The sequence below is a fragment of the Coenobita brevimanus genome, chromosome 101 (genome assembly GCF_032717465.1).
Source record: "Coenobita brevimanus isolate Jiangsu-jjx chromosome 101, ASM3271746v2, whole genome shotgun sequence".
Taxonomy (NCBI): Eukaryota; Metazoa; Arthropoda; class Malacostraca; order Decapoda; family Coenobitidae; genus Coenobita; species Coenobita brevimanus.
In genome coordinates this window covers 6,292,809-6,301,600 of record NC_137054.1, presented here as the reverse complement: position 1 = coordinate 6,301,600, position 8,792 = coordinate 6,292,809, and positions in this window count along the sequence as shown.

Sequence of the window (8,792 nt, the reverse complement as noted above, 5' to 3'; positions counted from 1 at the left end):
TATGTCTCCTCCAGTATGAGATCGCACTCCAAGCTGAATAAAATCGTGTGGCAGCAGCAGGAATAAAATGTCCTCATACTGAAGGGGTTAATTGGCTCATGTCTTTGGTATACTGTGTCATGTTGATTAATGGTCCAACTGCTTCCGCTTTAACATGCCTTAGCAAACACAACGTTGCGTGGTGCACACCGTGTTTAGCAATGCATGTTAAGTAGCCCTTTTGATCACTCTGTTGTATGCCATGTGTTCTTGTATAGCTCTGCCTGGCATTAGCTGGGCAGAGCAATACAAGACATGGCATCTACACAGTGATTTGAAGGGCACGGTCTTGGAAGCATCTTGGGGTAGGGCGCAGAACCTATCTCGATAAATCGGCCACGAAAATACGGACTGGCAACCCTCCCTTAGGGTTCCCAGTCCTTATTTCTCTGGCCGATTTATCGAGATAGTTTTTTTTTTCACCTTCTTCACTTAAATGTATCTTAGTGGAAATAAAACCAATGTATTTACCATGTCTTTATTTTTTTCACCTTCTTCACTTAAATGTATCTTAGTGGAAATAAAACCAATGTATTTACCATGTCTTTATTATATATACATATACCTTTTTTGTATATTACTTATATATGTATAGTACTTATAATATGTATAGTACTTATAATATGTATAGTACTTATAATATGTATAGTACTTATATATGTATAGTACTTATATATGTATAGTACTTATATATGTATAGTACTTATATATGTATAGTACTTATATATGTATAGTACTTTGAAAAATATCAGAAAGAGAATACCAATAGACATGAATAGTATGAAGGAGACATCACTTCATACTATTCATGTCTATTGGTATTCTTTTTCTGATATTTTTCAAAGTACTATACATATATAAGTAACTTATAACATATTCAAACTTTAGCACTTAGAACTTAAAAGGACAATATAAAAAGACATTAAAGAACAAAAACATATATTATGAACTGAAAAGGACAATATACAAAGACATTAAAGAATATAAGAAACATATATTAAAAACAAACAAAACAAGACATGGAGCAGGACAGAGGAAGGACACAGCAGGACATAGCAGATGACAGGGAAGGACACAGCAGGACATAGCAGATGACAGGGAAGGACACAGCAGGACATGGCAGATGACAGGGAAGGACACAGCAGGACATGGCAGATGACAGGGAAGGACACAGCAGGACATGGCAGATGACAGGGAAGGACACAGCATAGATGACAGGGCAAGAACAGCAGGACATGACACACATGATGGAAGGACAGAGCATAGATGATGCAAGGGCAAGACAAGCAGGATACAGCAAAAGATGGAAGGGAAGGGCAGGGCACAGCAAGAGTGCAGATGACAGTGCATGGGTGTAGAGCAGGACAGGGGTGGCAGGGCACAAAGCACGACATAGCACAGATGATGGAAGGGCACAACAGAGCAGGTCATAGCAAGGTAAGACAAGCAGGATACAGCAAGAGATGGAAGGGCAGGACACCATAGGCAAGAACAGCAGGACACAGGGTAAGAATAGCAAGGAGGAGAGGACAGACCAAGGATGGCAGGGCACAGCAAGAGTGCAGATGACAGTGCATGGGTGTAGGGCAGGACAGGGGTGGCAGGGCACAAAGCACGAAATAGCACAGATAATGGAAGGGTACAACAAACCAGGTCATAGGAAGGTAAGACAAGCAGGATACAGCAAGAGATGGAAGGGCAGGACACTCTAGGCAAGAACAGCAGGACACAGGGTAAGAATAGCAAGGAGGCCAAGGATGGCAGGGCACAGCAAGAGTGCAGATGACAGTGCATGGGTGGCAGGGCACAAAGCATGACATAGCACAGATGATGGAAGGGCACAACAGAGCAGGTCATAGCAAGGTAAGACAAGCAGGATACAGCAAGAGATGGAAAGGCAGGACACCCTAGGCAAGAACAGCAAGGAGGGGAGGGCAGGACAGGGGTAGCAAGGAGGGGAGGGCAGGACAGGGGTAGCAAGGAGGGGAGGGCAGGACAGGGGTAGCAAGGAGGGGAGGGCAGGACAGGGGTAGCAAGGAGGGGAGGGCAGGACAGGGGTGGCAAGGCAAGGCAGGGCATGGCTGCATATTGCAAGGGTGTAGGGGAGGGCATGGCTGCATATTACAAGGGTGTAGGGGAGGGCATGGCTGCATATTACAAGGGTGTAGGGGAGGGAAGGAAAGTGCAAGGGGGGAGGGGAGGGAAGGAAAGTGCAAGGGTGCAGGGCAGGTAAGTGATGGCAGGACAGGGGTGGCAGGACAGGACATGGTTGACAGAACAGGGATGGAAGGAAAGGACATGGCTGACAGAACAGGGATGGAACGACAGGACAAGGATGACAGGAACAGCAAGGGTGGGGGTGGTAGGGTGGGTTGCAGGGTGGTGAGGTTAGGAAGAGGAAGAAAGAGGGGAGGAAGAGGAAAGAAGAAAAGGCAGAGAAGAACGAGGAGAAGAGGAGGCCTAATACAATAAGAGGAGGAGAGGAAGCCTAATACAAAAAGGGGAGGAGGAGGAGGAAGAAAAGAAAAGAATGAGGAGGAGGAGGAGGAGGAGGAGGAGGAAGGAAGAGGAGGAGGAGGAGGAGGAAGGAAGAGGAGGAGGAGGAGGAAGGAAGAGGAGGAGGAGGAGGAAGGAAGAGGAGGAGGAGGAGGAAGGAAGAGGAGGAGGAGGAGGAAGGAAGAAAAGAATGAGGAGGAGGAGGAGGAGGAAGGAAGAAAAGAATGAGGAGGAGGAGGAGGAAGGAAGAAAAGAATGAGGGAGGAGGAGGAAGAAAGAAAAGAATGAGGGAGGAGGAGGAAGGAAGAAAAGAATGAGGAGGAGGAGGAGGAAGGAACAAAAGAATGAGGAGGAGGAGGAAGGAGAAGAATGAGGAGGGGAAGAGGAAGCCTAATACAATACAGGGAGGAAGAGGAAGGAAGAGAAGAACAACGAGGAGGAGAAGAGGAAGCCTAATACAATACTTAACTATATGAAGTACTAAAACACACAGAGAATAAACACTCAACTTTGTTTTCCTTTGTAATATTAATGCCAGCAAGGGGTATCATTAGCTTAGGCTTCAAAAACTGCTTGTGGGTCAAATAATAATAATAATAATAATTTACTGGCAAACCCCTATCAGTAATTCCTCATTTAAGATACTTTCACTAAGCACAGTCTCTTAATGTCACTCAAAAATACACTTTTCACAAACTTCTTAATTAATCTCAAAGGTGTGCTGTGAAAGATCAATGTTAATTCATCTAAAAATATAATTTTTTTAAATTTAACACCAATAAATCTTGCTAGTTAGTTCTGTCTTGCATATGATCCTTAAATGCTGGAGAAAAAGTCCCTCTTGCTGGGACCCGACCCTAACTTCACGCAATCAGCAACTTACGGGAATATATATCAATTATTAAATGAGGAATTACTTACTGCTGGCATTATACACAAACAAAACTCACAATTTACACATATTCTGTTTTTAACTGTGTGGAAAATGTGCCACTAGATCTCAGATGATGTGTTTATATATACAGTATTTCAAAGCTATGCATATATATACTGAGGTGTACATGATGGGCCTGTAGAAACAGTTCAGTATTTTTATATCATTTGTATCGTACTATTCATGAAGGCTCCAACATGCATTCATTGGCCATAGTCACCTAATGGTGGCTGTCTATGCTGCTCAATCTCTGCCAGCCACCCTATGACCTTGTCTCATATTTTATTTCCAGTCTGCCTCACAACCCTACCCCCGAAATTCACACTCCTCACCTTACGCACCCAATTCTTATAAAATTGCGGTGCAGGGCAGACACCTTCAGGTGGTGGCACTGATATAACCAGGCCATGTCCAGTGAAAAGGACCAGATGCTCACTCACTGACCATTTAAGCCCCTGGAATCCTGACTACCTCACATATTTCTCCCTACATAAGTGCTTCAAAATTATCAACTCCAGGACTTTCCTATTCCAGACCAACACCACTACAATACCAGCTGGTGTTCTCAGTGCCAAAAATCCCTCGTGGCTAAACACACAGACATAGGACAACAAGGGGACTCTCAATGCAGAAAAACACGAACACATAAACCACCACCACAAACCAACAAGACCTCCACACAGAGTTATAAGGCTGCCTCCTCCCCCCAGCCTCACTATGTACCTCTTCATAATAACTAATCCCATGAAACAGTGAAATTTTTAGTACTGAGACAGGAATGAGTCTCCTTGATTACTAGTTCAACTGACCCTCCAGTCTGGCCCCACTTTGTCAGAGGAACATAAAAGCATTAGGGCCATTCAAACCACCAAGGACGTTGTACTAGACCTATTACTTGACCACTGCCCCAAATTAGAAAGTTACCTAAATCCAAATAAAAGGTGCAACCATTTCTATTTCTCCTCCTTTTTTTCTTATTTCCTTTTTTTTCTGTTAATAATTTATCCTGTACATACTGCCTACCTAGCCACTACAGCCATTCAAAGCCTATAACACTGCACGCCAGCACTACATTTCACAAGATAGAGTCAATATTTTATTTCTCGCCCCTAAAACGGCCCCCATTCAGAAGGAACTGTGCTGTGAAAATACATGGAATATCACAGTACAGGTCATCGGCTCCGACCACCTGCACTTGTCGCAGTCCGCCGATGGCTGTGGCCGTCAACCTCTTATTTTTTATTTTTTATTCCAGTACTTTATTTCAGAGTGTACACAGCTTTTTTTATAAATATATATATATATATATAGTACTCTATTTTTATCATTTCACACTGTACCTAGCTACCTATACACACAAGGCCACTACAGACATCCACAAATCTGCAGCCAAACAGGACCCTTCACAAACCATCACCAGACACCCACCCTTCACAAACAACCCTACCCAGAGAAACACCAATACACCTACTCTCTCTCACCCTCTCTTTACTCTTTGTCTAAAAATGCCTTGTGCTCTCTCTCATGGATCTATCTATCTATCTATTACCAGATGCCGGCCACAAATGTATCGCCTCTCTCATGGATGCTGGGTTGTAAGCATAGTATATAAACACTAAAATACGAAGCTGGTTATGAAGAAGAGCTATGGAAGGCAATTAATAAAAACTTGCATTACAGAAAGTACTTTTAAAAAATCTATAAGCCAAGAAACTGTTTACAATGCTGGGTGGTAACTATATATTCAAACCATATGTGCTCCCTATGTGTCAACAAATGGGTTGGTGAAGGGCTAGTGCCCCTCCCCATAAATAAAAGTCAAATGGCCCCCCCATATGGGATTATGGCAGCTGGCAGACAGACAGATAGATATTCTCATCCTAGACCCAACACTACAATTCACAAGGATACATATTTTCTTTCTCTACTTCAGATGGTACATAGCAACTACCTACATATACATGGCCACTACAGCCAAACAGAAGCCTTCAAAAACCATCATGAGACACCCACCCTTCAGACATAACCACATCCAGAAAAACACAACCTATACTCTCTCTCTCTCTCTCTCTTTTTACTCTCACTTGGTCTAAAAATGCCCTGTGCTCTCTCTCATGGATGCTGTATTGTAAGAATACAGTATATAAGCACTAAAATATGATGCTGGTTTGGAAGAACAGCTATGGAAAGCATGTAATAAGAACTTACATTACAAAGGGTACTTACAACCTATTCTCATCCTATACCCAACACTATTTTTCAGAAGGATACACATTTTTTCCTACCCTCTTAAAACGGCCCCCATTCCAAAGGAACTGTGCTGTGAAAAGCATAGGGAATTTCACAGTACAGGTCACTGGCTCCGACCATCTGCAATACCGCTGGCCTAAGTGCAGTCCAGCAGCCCAAGTGCAGTCCGCCAAGTGGCTGTGGCCGTCATCCACTTTTTTTTCTTTCTTTTTAAACTTTATTTCTACTATTTCAGACGGTACATAGCTACTACCTAGATATACAACAGAAACCTTCAAAAACCATCACCAGACACCCACCCTTCAGACTCAACCATACCCAGAGAAACACTACTCTAACTTGGTCTAAAAATGGCTTATGCTCTCTCATGAATGCTGACTTGTAAGAATACAGTAAACAGCCATTAAAATATGATGCCTGTCACAATGAAAAGCTATGGAGTGAATGCAGGTCTAATGTTTTGTTTATGCTAGTGGGACACGTTAAAAAAAAAACTACCAAAACATGAAAATTTGTGCCAAGTTAGAGTGAAATGAGTATACCCAGACTGAATTCAACACAATCATCATCTTTCTCTACTTCAATGCCAACACAATACACAACTCACACACAATGCACTATGCCCACAGTGTAATGCTTCCTGCCACACCACACCACACTCACATTTACCACAGTGTAAGGCCTCCCTCCCTCACCACAACACACTACCACAACAGACAATCCTTCAACATATACCTTACAAACACTCACCACATGTACCACAGTGTAGGCCGCCTCCCACACGCCACACCACACTACCACAACAGACAATCCTTCCACATATACCTTTGGGGCTGCCAGGGTTTCTGTAGTCAGTCAAGTGGGATTACAAGCCAAGATTTACTAATACATAGCAAATATTCTTCAAAACAGCATAATTTTGATATAATAGGTTTATCATCCACTGACAAAGGAATTCAATTTATCATGAGAATTAATTTGCTGGAAGGGAAGGTTATGACGGCCAATACAGGTGATAGGAGGGTCAGGGGCATGTAATGATTTTAGCACTACAACAACAGGGTCTCTCTATCTCTCATGACAGAAATATTTGAGGTGGCAGCAAAGAACAAAGAATAAACCAGCATTAATGGGGCCAACTATCAGTACCATGCCTAGTGAGGTGGACTAATCATCATCATCATCATCATCTTCGTAACCAATTATTTTTCAATCATCGTAACGATTTTTTTTTTCTTTTTCAAGCAGTCACTCCTAACCTGTTTATTTATTTTTTTTACACATGGACAAAATGCATAGGGCCCATAAAGCAAAGAGGAAACCCAAGAGAGAGTGAAACTAACTGCAAGTCCAATGAAATGGCTCATACACTCATTCACTTACCATTCAAATCCTACTATCTTACACACACACACACAAAACCATGGGGACATCACACATCCTTGCTCTCTCTAATCATAAACCACGACAACCCAACCCAACAGACATCAACACCATCACAAACACCCAAACGATACACAGACCAAGAAAACGCAACAATGAAGGAGAAATATCAACAGCATAGCCTAAGAATCAGCATAACGATAGTAATTCTATAAACGTATCAACCATTGGCTGTCATGTTGGAGACCTTGCAACTTTATACAACATCGTCTGCCATCATCCAATCCTATGTCACCCCATAAGGAGCGTAGGAAGCCAGGGCTAGGCATACTGCACAAAATTATCTGCTCAACACATAATACTGCTGATTTCTGAGATGCCCTGGGTTGAAAGACGATAGAGACCTGACAGGCAAATTGGTTCTTGCTCATGCTTAGGAAAATATGGCAAATGACTGTGTGATAGGAAGAGATATATCAAAATAGTTTAGTCTATGGCCACCCTAGGATCTTGAAAATATGGCAAATGACTGTGTGATAGGGAGAGATATATCAAAATAGTTTAGTCTATGGGCACCCTAGGATCTCTCCCTAACTATATATCAATCTATTTATAGCCTGACGCCCTAATTCATATAGTTATAAAATTTCAAACGCGTGGCACATTTCCCACACACCGATAACAGTATAACAAATTCCAATTCAACATATAACTATAGTCAGTTTATTTCCATCTGATAAAACAAGGGAACTTTTATCACTTCAGTACTAAATCACTGATAAAATTCAGTATGCCTTGGTGATGGGGTACAGATGAGTCTCCTTGGTTACTAGTCAAATTAACTCTCCAGTCTGACTACACTTGGCCATAAAGCTAACGGTCAGGTGAAGCAAACTGACTATAGAATAAATCAACAGAAATAAAGACACCAAAAAAACACTCCCACATCAATATATAAAACATCGTCAGCCACAGGAAAAAAAATATAACAAACATAAGCCGTATTAACGATAAATGTTCATATATATGCAGGGAAAAATCTTGTTAATCTCTCACCTAAATGAAGGGAATCAAGTGCTATGTTTAATGAGGGGAATAAACTCAGAAGGATTGTTATTCTTGGATATAAATGAAGGGAAACGACTCAAGTTGCTCATCAACCTTTGACATAAATGGTCGTTAACTAAGGATGCTTGTTAGTTTTAAAATCTCAGTGCTATTTAGGACAATACATTTTTCTTTTTAATGCAGAGAAGCAGAAACTGAAGAGTGCAAGAAATAATACACAAAAGAGAGCCAAATGCAAGATATCTTACATCTGAAATTCCTGCACACATTGCATTTACAAGACTGGAGGTCACAGGCAGAGGGAAATAGAGATTGAGAAAAATAAATTCAAGTTGACCTGTTGCCAATTACAATCAACCAAAGAAGGACAAGAGTACATATTTTTTTCAGCATATTTTTTCCTGTGGCTGACTGTGCACTACATCACAATGACATGGTAATAATAACAATGCAAATATAACAAGAAAATGGGCATAACAATTGGCGTACAAATACAATAGCCAACATCAACAGTTCAGGAGGGATAATATATACAAAACACCTATTTTTATTGCTGGGTAAACAAGCACGATGGCTTTCTTGCAGAGTCCTTTTATATGCCACAGTTATTTACGATCTTTTG